Source organism: Papio anubis, chromosome 6 (genome assembly GCF_008728515.1).
Source record: "Papio anubis isolate 15944 chromosome 6, Panubis1.0, whole genome shotgun sequence".
NCBI lineage: Eukaryota > Metazoa > Chordata > Mammalia > Primates > Cercopithecidae > Papio > Papio anubis.
In genome coordinates, this window is record NC_044981.1 from 13,128,019 (window position 1) to 13,154,101 (window position 26,083).

At 38.8% G+C, this 26,083-nt stretch overlaps 1 protein-coding gene across 22 annotated transcripts in view; it reads left to right on the plus strand.

Moving 5' to 3' along the window:
• The window catches only part of PHACTR1 (phosphatase and actin regulator 1), a 576,315-nt gene that overhangs the window by 420,801 nt on the left and 129,431 nt on the right, over positions 1-26,083 (plus strand). The window lies entirely within an intron of this gene.

Sequence of the window (26,083 nt, forward strand, 5' to 3'; positions counted from 1 at the left end):
AAGAACTTATGTAAACTTAAGATAAAGGAGTGGAAGAAGATATTCCATGCAAATGGACATCAAAAGTGATCAGGAGTAGCTATTCTTGTATCAGACAAAACAGACTTTGAAGCAACAACAGTTAAAAAAAAAAATAGGGACTTATATAATGATAAAAGGAATAGTCCAGCAGGAAAATATCACAATCCTAAATATGTACGCACCTAACACTGGAGCTCCCAAATTTATAAAACAATTACTACTAGACCTAAGAATTGAGTTAGACAGCAACACAATAATAGTGGGGGGGCTTCAATACTCCACTGACAACACTAGACAGGTCATCGCAACAGAAAGTCAACACAGACACAGTGGACTTACATTATATATGCTAAAACAAGTGGACTTAACAGATATTTACAGAACATTCTACCCAACAACTGTAGAATATACATTTTTTTAACACATGGAGCATTCTCCAAGATAGGCCATATGATAGGTCACAACACAAGCCTCAGTAAATTTAAGAAAATTGAAAGTAGGTAGGTATCCTTTCAAACCACAATGGAATAAAGCTGGAAATTAACTCCAAATGGAACCCCTCACACTATACGAATACATGGAAATTAAATAAACTGCTCTTAAATGCTCTTTGGATCAACAATGAAATCAAGATGGAAATTTAAAAATTCTTTGAGCTGAACGATAATAGTGACACAATTTACCAAAACTTCTAGGCTTCAGCAAAAGTGGTGCAAAGAGGAAAGTTCATAGCCTACATCAAAAAGTCTGAAAGAGTGCAAATAGACAATCTAATGTCACACCACAAGGAACTAGAAAAACAAGAACAAACCAAACCCAAACCCAGCAGAAAAAAATAAATAAGTAAATAAAGGTCAGAGCAGAACTAAATGAAATCGAAACCAAAAAAAATTACAAAGGATAAATGAAAGAAAAAACTGGTTCTTTGAAAAGATAAACACAGTTGATAGATCTCTAGTGAGATTAACCAAGAAAAGAAAAGATCCAAGATCCAAATAAGCTCAATTAGAAAGGAAACAGAAGATATTACAACCAATACCACAGAAATACAAAAGATTATTCAAGGCTACTATGAACACCTTTACACACACCAACTAGAAAATTTAGAGGAGATGTGTAAATTCCTGGAAATGTACAACCCTCCCAGATTAAATCAGAAAGAAATAGAAACTCTGAACAGACCAATAACAAGCAGTGAGATTGAAAAAGTAATTTTAAAATTTCCAATTAAAAAAAAAAGGTCTAGGACCAGATGGATTCACAGCTGAATTCTATCAGATATTCAAAGGAGAATTGGTACCAATCTTACTGAAAATATTCCAAAAGATAGAGAAAGAGGGACTCCTCCCTAAATCATTCTGTGAAGCCAGTATCACTCTAATTCCAAAACCAGAAAAGGAAATAACAAAAAAAGAAAACTATAGACCAATATCCCTGATGAATATAGATGCAAAAATCCTTAAGAAAATCCTAGCTAACTGAATCCAGTTGCATATCAAAAAGATAATACACCATGATCAAGTGGGTTTCATACCGGGGATGTGGGGTTGGTTTAACAAGTCAATAAATGTGATATAGCACATCAACAGAATTAAAAACAAAAATCATATGATCATCTCAATAGATTCAGAAAAAGCATTTGACAAAATCCAGCATCCCTTTATGATTAAAACCACTATATATATATATATGTGTGTGTGTGTGTGTGTGTTGTGTATATATATAGTTGTGTGTAAATATATATATTTTGTGTGTGTGTAGTATGTTCTTATTTATAAGTGGGAGCTAAGCTATGAGGATGCAAAGGCATAAGAATGATATAATGGGCTTTGGGTACTTGCGGGGAAGGGTTGGAGGGGGATGACGGGTGAAAAACTATACATTGAGTACAGCATACACTGCTTGGGTGAATGGGTGCACCAAAATCTCAATAATTATCACTGAAGAACTTATCCATGTAACCAAAAGCTACCTGTTCCCCAAAAACAATTGAAATAAAAAAAATTTCTGTAACTCTCAATAAGTTAAGAGCAATGTTTATTTTTAAATTCCTTCAGTTCAAAATCCTGTTCAAATTTTTGAGAGATTTTATCTTCTTTTAATTTGATAACATGTGACATTCTGCTTTGAAAATGGTTTTTTAAAGCTTGCTCAGAATGGTTGGGTAGACCTGTTAAATATTTTAGAGGATGCATTTCAATCATTTGACTGTACCTCAAACACAAACATAACCTCCCTTAATCCTTTCCTGTTATTTTATTAATGTAGAAAGGGAATTCACAAAGCTGGAAGTTTAGAAAAAGAAGCTGAACTCAGCTGTCATTCAAAATCTGACCTTCATATTTCCTAATCTCCTTTTTTCCAGCATGCTTTCCAAGAACCACTGTAAGTAAAACAGTGCACTAGACCCCTTTAAATTTGAAGAAATTCAAAGAGTCACCCACTCCATGACTGTAAAAAATTGACTCTCATCTCAGACATCAGATTCATCTATTACAATAGAGGTTTAAGTACTAACCCACTCAAAAGAATCTTTCAGATTTAGTAACTCAGAAGAGTTACAATAACTCGGCGAGAGAATTGGTTGAGGTCTTTGTTCTAGTTCTCATCAACTAGTGGAACTTCCTGGCTCAGGTCATCATGGAGCTAAACTCTTTCCCTTCCAGTTCCAGCTCAAGTCTCACCTGCTGGCACCTCCATGTGGTGACTGCTCCCTCCTCTAAGCCCATAGCAGCCCCTAGTCTCTCTCCTCGTCACATGGCCCTCAGTTTATCAGCTATCTCTAGAGACCTGTGCCCTAGTTAGACTGTATGTTCTGCAGACACCCATGCTCTCCCACTGTCCTCCATGTCTTGCCCATAGCAGATGCTTAGCAAGTGTCTATTCACGATGTCATGGTTTGTGACATAGTGATGGTGATTACTATTTTTAGAGAGACCACTGAGACATTGCAGGCTTGGTTCCAGACCACTGAAATAAAGTGAATATTTCAGTAAAGCAAGTCACACGAATTTTGGTGTTTCCCAGTGCATATAACAGTTATGTTTACACTATACTGTAGCTATTAAGCATTATGTCTTAAAAAAATGTACATACCTTAATTTTAAAATACCATGTTGCAAAAACAAAAAATGCTAATGATCATCTGAGCCTTCAGCAAGTCATAATCTTGCTAATGGAGGGTCTTGCTTCTATGTTGATGGCTACTGACTGATCATGGTTGCTAACGGTTGGGGTGGCTATGGCAATTTCTTGAAATAAGACAACAATGGAGCTGGTAGCATTGATTGACGCTTCCTTTCATGAAAGATTTTTTGGCACTATGTGACGCTGTTTGATAGCATTTTACCCACAGTAGAACTTCTTTCAAAATTGGAGTCAATCCTCTCAAACCCTGCTGCTGTTTTCTCAACTAAGTTAATTTAATATTCTCAATCCTTTTTTGTAATTTTAAGAATGTTCCCAGCATCTTTATCAGAAGTAGACTCCCATCTCCAGAAACTGCTTTCTTTGCTCCCCCATAGGAAATCCTAGATGGCATCTTCCAGTAGAAGATTATTTCATCTTCATTGAAAGTCTACTTGGTGTAGCCACCTCAATGCTCTTAGCTAGGTTTTCTGAATAACTTGCTGCAGCTTCTCCATCAGCACTTGCTGCTTCACCTTGCACTTTTATGTTACGGAGACAACTTCTTTCCTTAAACTTCATGAACAAAACTCTGCTGGTTTTAGACTTTTCTTCTGCAGCTTCCTCACCTCCCTCAACCTTCATAGAATTGAAGAGAGTTAGGCTTTGCTCTGGATTAGTCTTTGGCTTAAGGGAATATTCTGACTGGGTTTGATCTTCTATCCAAACTATTTAGACTTTCTCCATATCAGCAATAAGGCTGTTTCACTTTTTTATCATTCACGTATTCACTGAAGTAGCGCTATGGCCAGTTAGCTAATTGGCACAAGAAGCCCTGGCTTTTGGCCTATCTCAGCTTTCAACATGCCTTCCTCACTAAGCTTAATCATTTCTAGCTTTTGATTTAATGTGAAAGGTATGCGACTCCTCCTTTCACTTGAACATTTAGAGATCATTGTAGGGTTGTTAATTGGCCCAATTTCAACATGCTGTTGAACAAATAGTGCCGATAGACTTGCTCAATCTAGAGTTGTCACCAGCTTTCAATTTGTATAAAATGCTATGTCTTCTAAGCACTAAGACAAGGTATGCTTGTATTTTGTTATGGGGGAAAGCTGTATTTGGAGAGCATTAGGGGCAAATTAGTCACTAAGGCAGCCGAGTTAATCAATGGACAATCTTTTCTTCTCAGAATATGCAAGAATCTTTTCAAAGCCTAGAAACAGGAGGCCTTCCATTTTGGTTTGGTTGTTTCTGCTCTGTTTTTCTTTTTATAGAACATAAAAAGTAATTTTTCAAGATGTACCTAGGCATTGAGTTAATGGAATGTGCCTATTACCTAAAGCTATTCCGATGTCTTAACTATGAAGAAACTTGGTATGTGCTGATGGAATAAATGAATAACTGAACTGGTTTTGGAAATGTCAACTTAATTAAGAAATTCTACATTCAGAATGGAATTTTTCAAAGGTAAACTATTTGGATTAATTCATCTATGTACCATTTTCTACCCTCTGTTATCTAAAATAAAGATTAAATAACATTCAAGTTTCTATGTTTAGCAGTTCCTGTCGTTTGAATCCCATGTAACTGTTTTCATGCTAAGATGTGTTTATGCTACACAGGTGACCCATGCATTTGTGTGCTGGGAATGGAAATGATTGAGGCCATTGCCAGCATCATTCACTAGGGAGAGAGTCTTGTTTCTCCAGAAATACAAAACTGAGAGGACAAACTCTTGGTAGAAGAGAAAAATATGTCGGTTGGGCTCACCTGTAAAACCTCATTCAGAAAGTCTGCTTGGGCCTCCTGGAATACGAATGGTACTATATCTCAAGACATGCTAAGGAAAATAAGGGGAGGGAATTCTCACTCTCTCGTGTCCTGAGCATTAAAGACGGAGCAGTTTCCTCTGAAGGCAGCATGGAGCAGCAACCATTGTCAAAGAGAAAGAAAGCCAGACACTAATTAAAGGCAATGAGAGGGATTTTCTCCAGTACTACTGCAATAGGAGAGAGACCCCAGTGTATACTGAGCTCAACTCTATGGAAACTAAAATGTAGGAGTCCCCATAAGCACTGGGAGCTACTAAAGGAAATGAACGGAAGGGCCTTAAGGGATGTGATGAGGCCATCTGTGTGTGCTAACTGGTGCTTATTGAAATTAGGGTCGTACCCTCCCCCAGAGACTGGAAGATGGGGGCTTTATACTTCTCGATGATTACATGTCAAAGAGATGGTTCCCAGGTCTCCGAGAAAGATGTTCCTGGGTTGTAGAAGATACACATACATCTCAAAGGGACAGAGAAAGGATTTACAATTGTCAGCTTTCTAAAGTAAATGCTCCAAGAAACGGGAATTTAGGGGTCTATTTTCAAGTATTGATTAGAACAAACAGCAAATATTTTGGGTGGTGTTGAACCTTCTCAGGCAGGCATTTTAAGGTTACTGGGATTATCTTCCTAGGGACATGGCTTTGAGCTGCTAGAAACTGTGGTAGTAGTGTTTGTTCAAATGTTGAAAAGTGGATGAACTCATTTGTACTGAAAGTTGTAGTTCTTACAGGCCAAGGTTGAAGCCTAGTTAGAAAGAGACCTCAGAGGAACTGACTCAAGTTTGGTCAAGGAGAAAGTCTTTGTCACCACCTTGGGATAAACTCAAAGGGGAAAATGAGATGGTTGTCAGAGGCACCTTGGCCCAGCCACCCACTAACTAGGTGCATTTCCTTCCAGTAGTGACCTTGGAGCCTTCGATCGTATGTTGATGAGGAAAATGTTGTTTCCTTATATACCAAAAAGCATTCGTTGAGTGACTTCTGTTTAAGGATGCACCTCCTGGCTGTCCCCTGACATTTTCTTCTTTGTCAGGTTAAATATGATCTTGTGAGGAAGAGTTAGGATTTAGGGTTTCACATACAAGCTTATGTTGATTTTCATCCATCTTGAGCTTCTTTAGATCAAGGATCAGAAGCTTGAACATGACATGGAGCCATGAAATAACTTTTTTACATGAAAGCCACAGTTTTATACTTAGTTCTTAGAGAAATCATATCAAGAGGGTTAATTTTGCCATTTGCCTTTTTTTTTTTTTTTTTTTTTGCCACGGAGTTTGAAAGCTTATTCTTCTTCCTTCTACTTTTGAAAAGACTCCAATTTTCAAAGTTCTTTCCTTTGGGTCTTCCACAACAGGGGTTAACAAACTATAACCCATGCGCCAAATCCATCCCACCACCTGTTTTTGTAAATAAAGTTTTATTGGAACACAGCCACATACATCCATTTGCATACTGTCTGCAGCTACTGCAGATGAATTGAGTCATTTCCACAGAGACAGTGTGACCTGCAAAACCTTAAGTATCAGCTATTTGGTCCTCTTCACAAAAAGTTTACCAACACCTGCTCTATTTATTCACAGACAAATTGTTTTTTCCATTATATTTATATTTTCTATCTATTTGAATCTACTTGAACTAGAAGACTTACAGAACCCATATTGCTACCTTTGTGTTCCCAAAAAACTTTCATTTGAGGAACTGAACTTGGAAGAACAGCATTGTTTCAAGCCCCAGTGAAGCTTCAAAGACAGAGATCAAGCACATACCAAGCTAAGCTAAGCAGGTTTCCTCATAAACTAGAAACTTTGATTGGTTCACATAATTAAAGTCTTTCATCACACACAACAGAGGAAGATATAAATAATTTCAGCAAAGCTACTGTTCTTCATTAATTATAAGGAACTTTGTGGCTAAGTCTCTATTTTGAAAAAAATAAAACCACAAAAATAAAAACTTTCATTTCCTTTTCTGGAAAATAAAAAATGTAACCCTTCCTCCTACTTTACTCATGCTTTTGACAAAATTCATCCCCACTTTCCCTGTGCAGAGAATTCAAAAGTACTATACTCCAAAAGGGTCAAAGGAGGCCTTTAGTTTTAATATTGTTGTTTCTGTGCTCTGAGGTGAACAAAGGGCAACTTTTAAAAGTATTTAAGCTCACAGCCAAATATGTGTAATACTAGATTCTTATGATCTTCCTCTCTCTGAATTTTGACATATTAAAACTAAGTGATCACTTCATATCCCTAGGATTGTTAAAAACACAGATAATAACAAGTATTGATGAGGATGTGGAGAAATTTGAACCCTTGTACACTGTTGCTAATCAAAATACAATGTGGCAGCTGCTATGGAAAGCAGTGTGTGTGGCATTTCCTCAAAAAATTAAAAATGGAATTACCATATAACCCAGCAATTCCACTTCTAAGTATATATCCAAAACAATTGAAAACAGGATCTTGGAGAGAGAGTTGCATATCCATGTACATAGCAGCACTGTTCACAGAAGCCAAGAGCTGGAAGCAACCCAAGTGTCTATTGACAGATGAATGGATTTTAAAAAGTGGTCTATACATACAATGGAGTATTACTCATCATTAAAAAAGAAAGGAAATTCTGACACATTGTATAGCATGGATGAACCCTGAGGACATTATATTAAATGAAATAAGCCAGTCACAAAGAAGACAAATACTGTATGATTCCACTTAATGAGATACCTAGCATAGCCAAGCTCATGGAGACAGGAAGTAAAATGGTGGTTGCCAGGGACTGGGTTGTAGGGGAATGAGGAGTTACTGTTTGGTGAATAAAAGTTTTCGTTTTACAAGTTGAAAAAGTTCTGGAGATGGTTGCACAATGATGTGAATATATTTAACACTACTGAACTGTGCATTTATAAATGGTTAAGATGATAAATTTTGTTATTTATAGTCCACCAAAATGTTTGTAAAAAATGAAGCTGTCAGTACCACGGAACCAATAGCTTTGATATAATACATGACAGAGTCCAGACAAACTTTCTGTTTAGCCTCTATCTTCATGGTTTCAAAGAAATTAATCTATTTGGCTCTGTCAGGTGACAGGATGTTTTAATGAGGGGAGAAATCAAATCAAGTTGATTGATCTGTTTTCATCACTTGTTCCTGTAGTATTGTGTAGAATATAACCTTGGGCAAGAGTTTCTATTAACCCAATGACGAGGACCAGCAGAGTCCTTTCTATGAGTATGCCAAAAAGAAAAAAAAAAATGGGTTTGATGGTTTGCATTTGCCTTTGAACACCATTGAGATCAGCTGGGTTCCCATCAGCCCCATGGCCAAATCCTTTATCCCCTCCCTAACTCCAGCCAAGATTGTACTAAGAAGCAGAATTTGAATTCTAAATTGCTGCCTTGGCTCAGACCTTTACTCAGATCAACCTGACTCAAATCAACTGGGGGTCAGTCTCTAGAACTAAGAAACTGCTGGACAATATTATGGAACAAAGCTCCATTCATGGTGTCATAAAGAACCTGACTCAAGCAAATGAAAGAAAATGATGTCTGCTATTTTTGTTTGTGCATTAAGGATTGCCTGTTCTTCAGCTTCCACTATGCGTGTGACATTTATTTCAGAATAAGTGTAAAAATGCTCATCAAAAACAAAACTCAGAAGTTGCAGTCACAAAAAAATGAGCAGAGAAGTCTGGGTGCTCATGTAAGGGATCAGTGTGCTTCCTGCCCTGTCTCGCTGCCTTGTCATTACCGTGAGGATGATGGCATTCTGTAAGATCAAGAATGCCTCAACGAGAGCTTTGAGTATCCCTGTGCTTTTAGACCTTTCTTCTCTATTTTCTGTATTCCATACATTTTTAGATTTCTTCTTTCTTTTTGTTGTTGTGCTTTTTTTTCAGTTTTTTCCAATTGCAGTTAGGGTAAACATTTGATTCTCAAACCTGCCACTTAAATATTCTGGGGTTGTTATAGTATGCAGTTACTAAAGGTTGATTTTTCCCGAATACAGAAGAATAATTCATTGCCCCTATTTGAAGACAATGGATATCTTCCATACTATTTTTATCATTAAGTGACAAATGCTTGGGTGCAATCCAGCTAAACCCAAACCCTGCTTCTGGTTGAAACCTCTTGCCATGCAAGGGGAGAGGGCTGAGGCTGAACAAAACACAATATGCTTAGTGTGCAGAATGGGAAAGCACATTTCTACATTACTTGGACATTAAGGTTGAAGGTTTCATTATTCAATTAAAATAAAAGCAGTTTAAAGAAATTTAAGAAGAAAAAAAGAAGAAATAGAAAACACAACTACTATACCTATTGAACAAATTGTATTGGTAATTAAAAACCTTGCCAAAAGAAAACTTTAGGCCCAGCTTGATTCACTGATGAAGTCTCCCGGATGTTTAATAAAGAAATAATACTAGTTTTACACAAACTGACTCTAGATAATATAAAAAGAGGAAAGTGCCAGGCACAGAAAGACACACTTCACATGTTCTCACTTATTTTGGAGAGCTCAAAATTTCAACAATTGAACTCATGGAGATAGATAATAGAATGATGGTTACCAGAGGCTGGGAAGGGTATTTGGGGGTGGAAAGGAAGGGAAGTGGAGATGGTTAATGGGTCCAAAAAAATAGTTGAAAATGAATAAGAACTAGCATTTGCTAGCACAACAGAGTGACTATAGTCAATAATAATTTAATAGTACATTTTAAAATAACTAAAAGTATAATTGGATGGTTTGTAACTCAAAGGATAAATGCTTGAGGTGATAGATACCCATTTACTCTGATGTGATCATTACACATTGCATGCCTATATGAAAACATCCCAAATACCCCATAAATATATATACCTACTATATAGCCACAAAAATTTAAAATTTAAAAAGATGTATAAATCCTTTTCTTCTCAAACTATGTGTGCAGATATGTCCTGGGGATCTCGTTGAAACACAGATATTGATTCAGTAGTTCTGGGCTGGGGCCTGAGATTCCACATTAAAAAAAATGTTCTTACATTTTCAATTGTAGAAATTTGTATTTCAAAATAAACCATCAAGTGATGTTGATACCACTGGTGCTCAAACGCTTGAGTGATAAAAATAAATATAAATTTAAAAATAAAATGACGAAAGACTTCTCAACTTGTTTTAAAAGACCAACATAAATTGGATTTCATAACATGGTAATGATACCATAAGACAGAAAAATTATATGCCAATGTCTCTCATTATATAAACATAAAAAATTTATATAAAATTTTAGGAAATTGAATCTGATGATATATTTAAAAGAATAATATGTCACAGTTAAAGTTGGATTGGTCCTGTGAATGCATAGCTTGTTTAATGTTCAAACTCAACCAATATTATTTATACTATTAGCAGAATAAAGGGAAGTATCTTATGATCAATTCGTAGGTGCAGATACAATTTAATAAAATTTTACATTCATCATTAAAACTAAGCAAGGTAGAAATAGAAGGGAACTTCTCTCTGATATGTTACTTACAAAAACTAAAGAGAAAACTCACAGTAGATAACAAACTTAATTGTGAAATAGTGAAGGATATTCTCCTGAAATTAGAATAAGAAAAGATGGACTGTTTTCCCCTCTTCTGTTCAGCATGACACTAGAAGACCTAGTCAGAGCAATAAAGGACAAGAAGGTAATAAAGGTTAAAAGATTGAAAAGCAATAAATAAAACCATTATTTGTGAATGACATATTTATGTACCTACAAGATACAATCAAATCTACTTATAAACTATTACAACTAAATGAATTCAGCAAGATCTCTGGATACAAGGTCAATATATAAAAATGAATTGTATTGCTATATACCAGCAACACGTATTGAAAATAACTTTTAAATCCTATTTTTAGCCACATAAAAATGAAATGAAGAGATGGAGCATATTCATGGACTAGAAGACTCAATATTGTAAAGATACCAGTTCTCCCTAAATTGATCTCAAGATACAGTGTAATTCGAATAAAAACCCCAATAGGTTTTTTTTATGGAAATTGACAAACTGATTCTAAAATATGTGTGAATTAGCCAAATGTGGTGGCACATGCCTATAGTCCCAGCTGCCTGGGAGGCTGAGGTGGGAAGATTGCCTGAGCCTGGGAAGTGCAGGCTGCAGTGAGCCATGATCATGCCACTATACTCCAGCCTGGGCAACAGAGTGAGACCCTGTCTCCAAAAAAAAAAAAAAAAGTATGTATGGAAATTCAAAGGACCAAGAATAGTAAGAGTAATTGAAGAACCAGGTTAAAGGATGTATACTACTAGATATTCAGGCTACAGTGATTAGAACAATGTAGTACAGGTGCAGGATAGGCAAAGATACCAGTAGAAAATAAGAAAGTGCCTAGATTTCAATTCAAACATATATAACCATCTAATTCAAGGGAAAATTACTGTTGCAATGAAGTAGGCTCTGTAAAATAAATGATGCTTAATCAATTGGTTATCTATTTTTAAAAAGCAGTTATTATGCATATCCTCCCTGAGCATGTCTACTCTGCTTTGGTATAAAAGTATTGTTATAGCTCAGTATTTCAAGGATAGGCATCAGAATCAACAGAAAATCTGCATATTTGTTCCCTGTGTAGTTCTCGCCACCTGAAATGACTCTTGAGAAGTAGCTGAGCAAATATTTGCCTTCCTAAATATGGATATTACCTTATCATATACATATACAAGAAGAAAGTTAAATTATACATTTGTGACTTATTTCCTCTGAATAGTTTAATTTTTTCCTAAAGTAGGAGAGTGCTAATGATAACAGTCACAGCTGATTGAGTTTTATATTTAAGGCAATGTGCTTGGTCTTGATATGTGAAATCTCATTCAATGACAATTAACTGCTAAACTTAATAAAAATGATTTAAGAAGTAATCACAGTTTATAAATGTTATAGACTGAATGTTTGTGCCTGCCCCACCACCAAATTCATGTGTTGGAGCCCTAACTCACACGTAGCTGTATTTGGTGTAAGGAAGTAACTAAAGTTAAATGAGGTTATAAATGTGGATCCCTGATCTGGTAGAATTAATGTCTTTGCAAGAAGAGATACCAAAGAGCTCTCTTTCTCTGAGCACACGAACCAAGGAAAGTCCTCATGAGCACACAGCAAGAAGGCAGCCATCTGCAAGCCAGGAAGTGAGCCCTCATCAGAAGTCAAAAGGGTCAAGATCTTTATCTTGGACCTCTGGTCTTTAAAACTGTGAGGAAATAAATTTCTGTTATTTAAGCCTGTCTATTTTGTCGTGGCAGCCCTAGCAGACTAACATATCAAGCCAAAATTCTGCCTAGGAGAGAGCAAAATATTGTATCTTTAGTTCTTCTGTATATACATGAAAGCCTATCTGTACAAGTTTGTTCATTTGCAGATCAGCTTGACAAACTGTGGGCCATATCCCTAGCTTATAAGGCTTAAAAAGGCAGTGATAATGTCATCCCTAAGTGTTCTCACGCTGGAATCCCATGGCTTGGGTTCAAGTGCAACTCTGCACCTTGGGCAGGTCATGTAACATCTTCTTTATCTGTCATGTGTAGATAATAGTGCCAACCTCTCAGAGTTGTTGTAAGCCTTACATAAAGTACTATGTGGAAGGCACAGAGTGCATGGTTCCTAATACATAATAAGTGTTACCATGGTGATGATGGGGAGAAATCAAGTCTTCACACAAAATGTCCCCTTCAGGCAAAATATTTGTCTGGATAGACATCTGACATAGCTATGCATAGTTACGATTTTTTAAATTTTGGTTCAAAATTATTAGCTAACCTTGGTTCTAACCATAGATAATAAGAACAACCAAAAACCCTCAATCTGACACTGCTGTCTTTGTCTGATAAGAAGTCAAAGCAGTAAGAATGTAAAACCTGACTATCTTAACACTGTCTTCTGAAGACTTCATTGCAGCAGGGTTGATCCAACCATGAGTAGAAAAGCAAGCCGCCAAGCAGGCAAGCTTATTTCCATTAACTTGGCGCCACAAAACACTTTGAACAAGGGCGCTATTATCTTTTAGGTAACAGGTGGTAGCTGGGGTATTAAGCTGTTCTGGGCATGATTTCAGATTTCCATTCTTCAGTGCTTTGGGCAATACACTTCTACCATAAGGCGATCAATAATAATTAGGTGTCTGGAATGAAATACAGTACACCATTATACTTCCTACATCTGGAAGGAGAAACCCACTTAACTAGCTCTGAATCAATGAATTTTCTTTTTATTCCTGGGGGTAGTGTTAAAGGCAGCAGAGAACAGGGTGGAAATGTGAATTGTGGATCTGAGCACAATCACAAAAAAATCAGATGTTATGATACACCCGCATACAAGTAATAGAAGCAAGCCCCAGAGCATCGAGCGTTTGTGTCTAACATCAACACTTTCATCACATGACATTCTCTTTTACTGCAGGGTCACCTGTTTCACATTTAATGAAAAAGTCTATCCTAATAGGTGATATATAGGTGAAAGAACAAAGTGAAGGTTGTATGTGGGGCTTAACATAGTTTATTTTTTAGATCTTAGTTTTATCAAGTCATGTTTTATCACGTTCCCGTAATAGGGGACCAATAAATGGAGAAGGAATTATCTCTCTTGTGTCTCATCATTCTCAGAAAAGACAACTGTTATTTACTCTGTTCCAATTTGATTTTTGAAGTTCCCTGTGCAGGTTGGTGCAGAGAGATAGAAAATGGAATCTGTAAGTTGTAACATAAATTTTCCTCGGTGCACTCCCAAGAATGTGCAGCTTGGTCCTTGCAAAGCTATCTTCTCTTAGTTGCTTCTGACTTGTCACGTTAAGGATGGTCTTCAAGGATAGTCAATTCTTTTTTCCAAATTCAGAATCCTTACTTCTGTAAAATTATTCACCTCTAAAACTTCCTGCTGGCTTTCTTCCCCCAATATTTCAAGTTTTCATCTTGCTCTCAGGAGACTTGGAAAGAGACTAAGCAAATGTTTTTTAAGAGCAACCCTTCTACACTCTTATCTGACATATTTGAAGAAATGACCAGGAAAAGACTTATTATGGCATTTATTGCCTTATAACCATCCTTTCTTTCATTAACAGGAGTTAGTTTACTGGCCAGCTGCATGATTTTATTATATGATGGCTGAGTGTTTTATTCCCCCTCAGAAACTATTGCAATAGTACAAAGAAGCAGAGTTAGTAAGAATGTCGTTTAAATTTTTTTATTTGGGAAATAAAATACAAATTGAGAAAAAGGGGTTAAGCATCAATATACAGTTTAACAATTGGCCATAAAGTGAATACCGTGTAACCACTGCCCCAGTCAAAAAACTTAAATACTGCCAGCACCTGGAAGCCCCTTAATGTACCTTTCTAATTGTAATTCCCCTCCCCACCAGAGGTAGCCACTGTCCTGATATTTTATTGTAATCATAGCCTTCCTTTTCTTTGTAGTTCTAAAGCTTAGAGATAAATTTCTCTAAACCATATATTGAGTTTTTCTGGTTTTTGAACTTTATATAAATGGAACCATAGTATATGTGTTCTTTTCCCTTGTTTTTTTTTTTCACTCAACATGGCTTGTAAGATTCATTTGTGTGTTTACTGGTTTCTTTTGAAAATTTGCAAATGTAAGAGAAGTTGAGAGAATTGTATAATGATATAACTATATATTCTATAATTGCATTGCCATCACATAACTAAAATTTGCCTATATCTATTGCTTTTTCCTTCTCAAGTGTTTTAAATGTAAATTACAGACATCTGTAATCATACGTCTCCCAAAAAAATAAGGGAAGTGTTCTGTATATTCCAAGACCATTATCATATGTAGCAAAACTAATTCCCTAATATGATCTAATACCCAGTTCATATTCATATTTATCTAGGTGACCCCAAAATGCTTCAACAGCTGGTTTGTTCAAACTAAGATCCAATCAAAATTCATGAAGAAGGCATTTTTGACAGCATGCTGAAAATGAGGTTGTTTCCCTTCCTTTTTTTTTTCACATATACCTACTCAGTTAACAGAGCTCCCATGGGACCTGGCTTCAGGTACTTCTCCCATAGTCAAGAGGAAAATAAGTAGCCTCCTCTATGTTAATGACATGGTCTACCTCATACTCTATCACTCCAGAGGAAAGTATGCTATCTGAATTGCTGTTAGAAGACAAGCCTAATAGAAATGAGATCAAAAGCAAAGTTGTTATCTTGAGGAGATACTCTGTAGTACTGAGCTGCTTGAGGGTCTTCAGCAAGTCTATAGCTTTCTTTATTAGGGGAATGCACATGAAGGCCAGCCCAGCCTAGGGAGCTCATTGGAATGCAAGTCTCTACTGACTGAAGTCTCTACCAAGACCACAGGAGTGCAGGTAGATAGATGGTTGGTCGTTCAGATCCGGGTCAGTCATGTCTTCCTAACTTGATATTGCTGGACTTAGGGTTTTCAGTTGTGTTTGTTTCAAATGTTTACCAGAAAGCTCTTGATGAAAGAGCACGGCCCCTGCTGAGCGAGCTGACCTCCCTGGTGCCTTTTTACAACAGAACACCTCATTTGCTTTCTATAATCTGGTATTTAGATCAGCATCTCCCAGAGGCTTTTTCTCAGAGTACTAGCCCCATGGTACTCCGTAAAAGGGTCATATTGTCCAACGAACTGGGGAGAAATGGTGAAACTGAGTTACACTGCTCTCTTTATTCCAAGTCCTCTCGGGGCCTTCAGTGTGCTAATGAACACGGTGATTCTCCAGCAGTACATGGCATTTCCCAAAATTATTTGTGCACAGAACCCTTTTCTCAGAGCATCTCTGTGGGTCACTATTCTGCAAAAACAGACTTTAGAAAGTGCTGATGTAGATGACTTGGATATAATTGCAAACCATAGTAAATGAAGTCTCATCTCTTACCTCAGGGGCCATGAAGAATTTATCCAAGTTCACTATATAGCTTTACACAAGTAGACTGGTTGGGTGTCTGTGTTGGAAATGAGGGATTTTGTTCATATAGACTCCGCTAAAGTTCCTACTGTGATCATGGGGGAGGGGTTAACATAGAGCAGAGATCAGGACCTGTGCTTGTTGTCTTTCAACAAGGACAGTGAGCCTTCAGATTTCAAGCTTGTCCGACCTGCAACCCCTGGGCCACATGCAGCCCAGGACAGCTTTGAATGCAGCCCAACACAAATTTGTGAATTTTCTCAAAACGTTGTGAGTTTTTTTTTTTTTTTTTTTGCGATTTTTGATTTTTTTTAGCTCAATTTTATATGTGGCTCAAGACAATTCTTGTAATGTGGCCCAGGGAAGCCAAAAGATTGGACATCCCTGATTTAGATAGAAGTTCCATGTGATTTGGATTTTTCTAGGGGAAAAAAGTTCTAAACTGACCTGCCTCTCTCTGCTTTTGAGAATCGCTTGGCTTTAGTTGCCAAATATAAAAAGAATTTTCTGCCTGGGCACAGTGGCTCACACCTGTAATCCCAACAGTTTGGAAGGCCGAGGCAGGCAGATCGTTTGAGCCCAGGAGTTCGAGACCAGACTGAGCAACATGGCGAAACCCCACCTCTACAGAAAATACAAAAGTTAGCAGGGTGTGTTACCGCACGCCTGTCCCAACAACTTGGGAGGCTGAGGTGGGAGGATCACTTAATCCTGGCAGGTGGAGTTTCCAGTGAGCCAAGATTGCACCACTGCATTCCAGCCTTGGCAACAGAGTGAGACTCTGCTTCAGAAAATAATCATATCATAATCATAATCATAATCATAAATTTTCTTTCATTTTGAATTAGTGATTTCATAAGCTTTCCTTGGATTATCAAGTAATTGAAAACCTTCTTACCTAGTAATAACTGGGTTACTGGCAAAATGTTTAGATATTCATGGTACCTGAGGTAGTGAAAGACCCAATATGTGGGACTCATACAAATTGCCTCTAGATTAATGTGACTTTTTCTTGAACATGATATGTTTTTCTTGAACGTGATATGTTTATCATGTTCAATGATATCATGATATGTTTATCATGTTTATATGTTTATCATATCATGTTGTCTAAAATTAGACATTCAGAGTTGCATTCTTTTTTCTTTTTTACATTCCTCTCCCTTTTCAACATATCATTAGATTGACAACCTTGTTTATTTTCTCATTAACTTCCTTATGAAGTAAAAGATCAACAGACGTTTGCCACCTGGTCTTTTACCATGGAAGACCACCATGTTTTTCTCATTGCTCCCCTTTATCCTCTTTTATATATTGTTTATGTAAACTTAATTTTGAAACATCTGTTTATCTTAAGAAAGCATTTTTCTCTAGAGATAGCATAAATGTGGACTGATTGTTTCATTTGGAATCCTTCTAGGCTATAGTTGTTGCATCATACTAATACGTGGGTTGGTTATTTTGTTTTGAGTCTTTCTAGGCTGCAATTATTGCATCATGTGAATAATTCTCATTACTCATGAAGCCAGATGGGAAGTGGAGGCATGTTCTAGGTTCTTGAGGCTCATTGCATTTGTCGCTTGTAGATTTCCAGCCTAAAAAGTTCCTTTCACTGGAGTTGTAAGATTTACAAAGGATAAAAGCTATAGATTTTACTTGCAAGTAAACTACTCAGCAGTAAGCTACCACAAATTTCATCATTTCTCAATTGCTTTTCCCCCTTCAACTTTCTATTCCCTTCAGAATGTAATTTAAAGGCAATTGAGCAGAGAATTTAACAGAGATAGATTATCCTGGAGAGAAATCTAAATAAGTTTCTGCTCTGGTAATCTGAGCAGGACCAAATGACTTGTTCCAACATCAATATTGCTTTTTCTCCAACTTCTTCATCTTTTTTTTTTTTAAATAAAGCAAGCAATACTTAAAAGTTATGGAACTTAAGAGTTGCTTTCTTCCATCAGTACTGGGAGCACATAGAAAATATCCAGTCCAGAAATTGTACATCTAGCTATATATTCTAGAAAAATCTTTATACATGTTTACATGAGTACCTGAACAAATATGAACACATTAGCGATGTTTGTATGCCACAATGTGGGAACAACTTAACTTGCCTTCAGCTGCAGGCTGGTTAAATAAATCACAGTACATATATCCCATGAAATGGCATGCAGTACTTAAAACGAATGAGTTGGGAAGAGCTATGGAACCATTTGATAAGTTAGAGGAAGAAAAAGACTTGTAGAACAACATGCATAGAATGATTTCATTTATGCTTTTTAAATGGTATTTGTATATGGTGTGGGAAGGTATGACTGTTGCAGGGGAGAGGCAGGGAAAAAGATGGAGGCAGTAGTGGGTTTGATGAGTTAGGCTATGGGGGAGAGATAGTGAAAAGGACTGTTTTCTCTTTATTTCTTGAAGTTTTTTACAGTAAAATATTTTCATGTATTATTTTTATAAATATGTATGTGCATGTGTGTGTATGTGCAAGAGATTTTTTTAAATACCCTATTTTTAACAAATTCATCTAACCTAGGTATTCCACCAAGGAGAATGAGCCCATCCAAGATGCTTATTTTAAATTCATCAGTGTCAAACTGGGCGCAGTGGTGCACACCTGTAATTCCAGCACTCTGGGAGGTGGAGGTGGGCAGATCACCTGAAGTCAGGAGTTCAAGATCAGCCTGGCCAACATGGTGAAACTATAGCTCTACTAAAGATACAAAAAATTAACCAGGCGTGGTGGTGGGCTCCTGTAGTTCCAGCTACTTGGGAGGCTGAGGCAGGAGAAACGCTTAAACCCTTAAGCCCGGGAGGCAGAGGTGGCAGTGTGTCAAGATTGAGCCATTGCACTCCAGCCTGGGCGACAGAGCAAGACTCTGTCTCAAAAAAAAATAAAAATAAAAAATAATCAATGTCAAAGAGGCATAGGATTCCCTGGTTCATCACAAATTCATGTGGAAAGGGAGGAGACTGGGAAAATACATTAAGGAGGTATCATGGGGAACTGGCTTTCAGTAAATACAGCATAGACTGACATGGTGGCTCAGAAGAGGAGTTTAAAAAATTACTAAACTAGAACTACTGTCACTATTAGTAGAGGTGGTCTTTGGTCTTTTATCTCCAGACTCCTCATTTCTAAACTACTGGCTCACATGCAGACAGATTTCAGAACAACAAAGTGCAACAGAAAGCTGTGAGAATTTCCCTAGTTCTCCTGTTTTTTCCTTCTTTTACAAACCGGTGCAAAGATCGGTGTGTTTTAAACTGGAGATTTGATTATTTTTCAGGTATGGTGAGGCCAACAGATAAGAAGACACCTGCCATTGAAAAGACTGTTTTCCTCCCAAATCCCAAGAGCAAGGGGCATGCCACCCAAGCAGAGCCACACAGGGGGGGGTATGGGAGGAAAATGTGGGCATGAGCCTTTTTTGTGGTTTCCATGGGAAGGAACAGGCAAGACAGAATAAGCAGGGTTAGGATTGGCCAGCAGGAATACTTTCAGTGGGCTCTGTCACATAGGAGCGGGCTCTAGTCATCTAGTACCTGGCCCTGGAGTGCTGAGGACAGGTGCACAGTGGCTGGGAATGTACTAGCTCATTAAAGGAGGTGGTCAGGACTGTGGGCTCTGAATTGATTCATTTGGATGTGAAAGGCACATTCAAAGAATTCTATTCACTCTCTCTGGGAATCAGTCAGCCATAAGAAAGGTAGTCTATCCAGGGTCAGCAAGGCTCTGAGATGTCAGAGCATCAGTAATACAGAATAAAAGTCCATGGTGAATACACAGTGGTAAGGATGCAAGAATAGCCATGCCTTTTGAGGTTTCATGACTAGTTTTTATATTAAGGCAGAGTTTGAAGGCAAATTTAGAGAGCCTTCCTTGGACATGCCAACCTTTCAATACAGTTTCTTGGGGCTATTTTTGGCTATGTTTGGCACCATAATTGAGAAATCATTCTCCCAGTCATATTTTAGGCAAGAGAGATATGTGAAACCTCTTTTTTTACATGTCTGGGTCTTCTCAGCTAACTTTGTTGGTCTATAAAAGCAAAGCACAATTTGCTTTTTTCCTTTCTCTCTTCAGGCTATCTCATATGTTGGCTTTGAATTGCAGACTAGATGTTTCTAGAAGGAGTCTTTGCACCTTTGCTGGTTTATGTAGTTTTGTTTTGGTGTTTCAGTTGCCAGGATCACATTGTAAAGCCTCTGATGGTTTTCTGCATTGACTGCAGGCCGGAAATTTGGTTATTTTCTAAAGATCAGGGAGTTACATTGGCCACCTTCTAAGCTGCATATTCATCTTAGAGAGAACCAGATTCCTGATTTTTCTATTTTGGTTCTACTGACTAATTAGGTGTTAGAGGTTTAAAACACTGCTGAAAAGAAATTTACCTTTATATGCTGTATTTCTAATTTTTAAATTTTAATGTTGGCCTCCTAGCTTTCTGTGGTCTAAAGTTTATTAATTTCTTAATTGTCTGCTTAGATTTACTATTTTCATTTTTTTAACTAATGCTTTTGCTATTACAGGCATTTTTCTTTAACAACTTTACTGAGGTATAATTTACATACCATAAAATGAACCCATTGTAGGTAAACAACTCCATGATTTCAGTAAATTTAAAGGGTTGTGCAGCCATCACCTCAATCCAGTTTTAAACCAAATGGTTTACACCAAAACACCCCCTTGTGTGGACACTTGAATTTTATACTGCCCTGTATTTTATTTTATTATTTTATTTTATTTTGTTTTGTTTTTTGAGATGGAGTCTCACTCTGTTGCCCAGGCTGGAGTGTAGTGGTGCGATCTCAGCTCACAGCAACCTCCACCTCCTGGGTTTAAGCAGTTTTCCTGCCTCACCCTCCTGAGTAAGCAGGCTACCATGCCTGGCTAATTTTTGTATTTTTAGTAGAAATGAGGTTTCACCATGTTGGCCAGGTTGGTCTTGAACTCCTGACCTCAGATGAGGCCCACCTCAACCTCCCAAAGTGCTGAGATTACAAGCATTAGCCATCGTGCCTGGCCTGCCCTGTATTTTAATAACTGTATAATATCAGAGTGATTTTTGAATTTGAGAATAGATTTTCTTGTTTTAAAATAAATCCTTGTGACTTTATTTCTTTATGTAAAAATAATATCTGCTCTCATGCTTTTCCAGCACCTCTAGCAATACAGACTTTTGCTTAAAGGAATGGATTGCTTTGTTCTGTTCACTTTCATTTTCTACCTCCCAAAGGCCAAACACTCCCAGGCAGTCAGCTCACCCTCACACCTCGGTTCTCATTTACCTGATTTATCTTATCCCTGCCATCCGTCAGGCTGGCGCACTACACATCACACCTTCTCTCTTTCCCAATGCCTCACTCCTCTTCTTCTAAATTCTTTAACTTTTCATAATCCCTTCTTTTTTCTTCCTTGTTCATGTTTGTTCTACCCAAAGCCAAAATTATCGAGGAAGGAAGGTCAGACCATACCTGGTTTGTGAAAAGAGAAACCACTGTATTTTCTTTTTTTCCCCATATTAACCCCATTTTCCCCTGTGTTTTACGGGTCAGTCATAAACCAGGTCCAATGGTTGTCCCTTTGTACCAGACAGCCCACAGTATTTTACTTCCTGGAGCAGTAGTGAGCTTGTCCTAGTGTAAAAATTAAAGCAACTTCATCTTGGATGCTAATCCACCATGTTGGCCTGTGATTAACCCCAGGTCTTAGAAGGCCTCTGAGACTTCCACTTTATCTACTGTTCTCTGTGCAAGAGCACGTACTTACCATGAGTGGTGCCCTTAGGTCAAAACAACCTTGATGTTACCATGCTTCGGTTGTCCTACACTTTATTTTCAATCATGCAGACCCTTTCCATTTGGTATAGAAACCCTGGGTCTGGGAGAATAATGGCTAGGGGGTCCACTATCTCATCTCACTGCTGCCCAAGACCCAGCCATGGCATCTGTTTGTGAGTCCCTACTACAAATTCAGAAGATGAATTTGTTAGCCTTTCTTTGTCCTCTCGGCTTCCTCAGACGTAGGGGGTAGATGTGCATACACCTGCCTGCTGCAGAACACTTTGAACCCACTTAAACTTAGCTCTGACTTTGGAAGAGCTGCTGAAGGTGAGATCAGAAGAGAGGCATCATGCATACCTTGTTAAGAGAGATGATAAGAAGAAAAGAATTCCTGACTGGGCGCAGTGGTTCACACCTGTAATCCCAGCACTTTGGGAGGCCACGGCGAGCGGATCACAAGGTCAGCAGTTCAAGACCAGCCTGGCCAACATAGTGAAACCCCGTCTCTACTAAAAATACAAAAATTAGCCAGGTGTGGCAGCGGGCACCTGTAATCCCAGCTACTGAAGAGGCTGAGGCAGGAGAATCGCTTGAACCCAGGAGGCAGAGGTTGGAGTGAGCCGAGACCACGCCATTGCACTCTAGCCTGGGCAACAGAGCAGGACTCCCTCTCAAAAAACGAAAACAAAAACAAACAAAAAAACTGAAGAGTTCCTTACAAGGAAGAAGCTCCTGAGAGTAAAGTGGAATTATGTCACTTTACCGTGACTTTCAACCCCAAGTAAACTAACAATCAGATTGCCTTCTGTTTTTAGATCCTTGCAGTTTTCTTATACATTATGATCATTCTCACAACAACGTTGCATCATGGAGAAAAAGGGAAGAGCATTAAAATCTCTTTCTGCCCTTCCACTTACTGCTGTGGGACTCTGAGCAAGTTCATTTTGCTGGGCCTTAGGTACCTCATTGTAAAATGGGAATGATTATGCTTTACAGGATTGTGGTGAAGATTAAGTTAAGTTACATAATTTTTCACGCTTCTCAAGATGATCTGTGCATTCGCTGTGGGCTTAGGATTCTTTACCAGGAATGGACAAAGCCATAGAAGAAAAAAGCCATCTCCAGTATGTCACTTTAACTTGGAAATTGGTGGTGATGGAGCGGGAGTATTTTCTTATTTAAATTAAAACAGATATATTATGTGATTTCTGCATTTACTTTCAAAGGAAACTTAGTACATTAAAGAAACATACTTTGTTTAATGCTTGGCCTGGGCAACTTTGAGTCATACCCTTGGAGCCCCTAGTATTCTCCCTTTGTCATAAGGAATGTTTCCATGAAGAGATTGAGAAGCACTGGTGCGTGAAAGCATCTGGCATAGTCTGTGCCATGTAGCACATTCTCATTTAACCTCCCATGTCTGTTTTATAAAGTATCCAACTGCATTTCCCTGGCACATGCTTGATCACGTCTCTTGGATGTGGCTAGCACTGAACTTGTCATGCATCCTCCAACCCCGATTCTCACCCTGTACTCCTTGCCTTAGTCATGGACAGCACCATCCATTGAGTTATGCAGATCAGGAACCAAGGCATCCTCCTTGGCCTTTCTCTTTCCTGCATATCCGTGTCCAAGCGTTCACATCTAATCGTGTCTACATTGCCACCTTCACATGTCTTGGGTGCATCTTTTGTCACTGTCAACAGCATCCTCATCTCAGCTACCGTCATCCCCTGCCTAGATGCCTATAATCACCTAGTCATTGGCCTCTTTCCAATCCATTCTCTATACTAAAGTGAATGTTCATCTTTCATATCCTCAAAGCTGATCATTTCTTCCCATTGCTCTTGGAATAACATGGTCCATGAGGCCTTTCATGGCCCAGCGTCCTACCCCATCTCAAACATTCTTCATCTGATGCTGGCAGCTGCAGCCACACCAGCTTTCTTTCTGTTCCTTCCTGGCACCATGATTTCTCCATCTAGAGCAGGCTGCTCTATCTGGAGCATTTCCCTCGGCCGCTACGCAGCCCCTCTCAGCTCAAAGATCTCTTCTTCAGAGAAGGCATTTCCAACACCCCAATCAGGGACAATATTTACCATATGCTCTGATAGGAACTTGTCCCTTTTCTTCAGGAGGACTTATCTCAACTTGTGATCACACATTAAGTAATATCATCATTTGACAATGGTCTGAATGTCACACGAGTCTGTAAACTCTATCACAGCAACGGCTGGCTCTTTGGTTACTGTTATCTCCAGCCCCAACCAGTGCCTTTGACTGCGGACAGCGGATCCACAGTTGTCAGTGACAGCTGATGTCCAGATGGCTGAGTGCTTAGCCTGAGAACATCCACATTTCTCCTAATAGCTCAGGATCTTGGACCTCCAACTCCAGGGTTCTGCTCACTTCATCGCAGATCTTCCTTTAATGCTGTAGACCAGGTCTCTCTGCTTTAGTCTGTGGTTTAGAACACCTGGGAAACCTCATTTTGTCTAAGAGAAATCTGTTTTATTTATGTGGTTAAGTACAGAAGGGGAAAGCATCTCTTTACATTCGGATGGCTTTATGTCACCCAAACATCTGTAACAAACCTCATACTTAAAGCCCCACTGCTTTACCTTACCTGTCCGGTCTTTTCCTACTGTGCTGCTTAGCAGATCTTTTCTTTTTCCCTTTTTTTTTTTTGTTTGTTGTTGTTGTTGTTGTTGTTGTTGTTGTTTTGAGATAGAGTCTCCCTGTGCTGCCCAGGCTGGAGTGCAGTGGTGCAATCTCGCTCACCACAACCTCTGCCTCATGGATTCAAGCAATTCTCCTGTTTCAGCCTCCCAAGTAGCTGGGACTACAGGCATGCGCCACCACTGCTGACTAATTTTTGTATTTTTAGTAGAGACAAGGTTTCACCATGTTACCAGGCTGCTCTAAAACTCCTGACCTCAGATGATCCACCCACCTCGGCCTCCCAAAGTGCTGAGATTCCAGGTGTGAACCACCATGCCTGACTCTGCTTAGCAGATCTTTTCACATCAGGCAGAACTTTCTAACCTAACTGCATGCAATTCCGTATCCCTTCTCCAGCCCTTCCCCAAACTCTCTTCTGCGAAGAGAACATCTTTCTGCCTTCCTGCCACCATATCATGTCATCTGGTTTGACAAATAAAACTCTTCAACCCCCAAACACTGTTTCCATGTTTCCTGCACCCAGCTTTCCCCCTTGTCCTCCCATACAGCCTTCCTGCCACCACTTCCGTAGGTACAGATTTGTCTCTATTTTAGGATTAATATGTTCTCCGTCAGCTCTATGTGAGTGCATCCTAACCTAACATTTATTTTTCTCCCTCATACCAGTTAATTCATTATAATTTAAGAGAGGGAACTAGAATGTAACATTTTTAAAATAGTAAGTTCCAAAATATATAATTAGTGATTCTCAGCCGAGTCATGCCTGAAAATAACCCAGAGAGCTTTTTTATCACAATGGAGATGTCCTGGTCCTACCCTGGGCCTATGAAATTGGAATGGTTGGGCTGAGGCATCAGTGTTTTCCCAGTGTGGCAAAGTGACTTGACTAAGGTCACTTGACTCATGTCCCATAGCTTAGAGGGTGACAGAGTTAGAACCACAATCCTCGTTTGCTTGCTGTCTTCCTAGTTCTTCTTCATATTCTTTGGACTAAATTCCGTTGAGGGCAGTGTGTGTTTAATTAATCTGTATCTGAATTTGTCTGCATAAAGTAGTTTCCTTATTTTATAGCTGGTGATTTTCCCCTGAATATGTTTTCGAAGGCTGTGGAGGTTGAGTCAGTGTGTACCAGAGACTCCGCCATCTGCTGGAATAGCCTTCTTTCCTCCCCATGTTTGCCGGTGTCCCTCCTTCGAGCCACAGGCCTGCCTCTTGGGCAGCCCCTCACTTCCCCACTCCTGGGCTGTTTCTACTTGATGTGCCCCCCAGCGCACCCACTGTTCCCTCTTCCCTCCTCCAGCCCCGCTGCCACCTTCCCAAGCTCTCGACCTAGGTGCATGGCGGGGCCATGGCGGAGGTGCATTGGGTAACTGAATAGTTCCTTCTCTACTTGGCTGCTCCAGCTTGGAGCCTAAGAGAAAAAGGCAGTGGAGGGGCCGTGCCATGGAAGCCACCCCTACCTTTAGACAGTATCGCCTCCGGACCATGGGAGGCCACACCAGAGAGCTTCTCAGAAGGTATTTTCACACCATTTTTTAAAATAGTTGGAAAGCAACGGAATCCTCAGTGAGGCCTGATCTCTATGAACTGGATCATTGAAACAGCAGTCCCTCCTGGGAGGAAGTGCCATGTTCAGGAAAGTTCAGTAAGACGTGAGGTTCGGCTGACATCCAAGGTGGTGTTTCTGGCATTGAATCC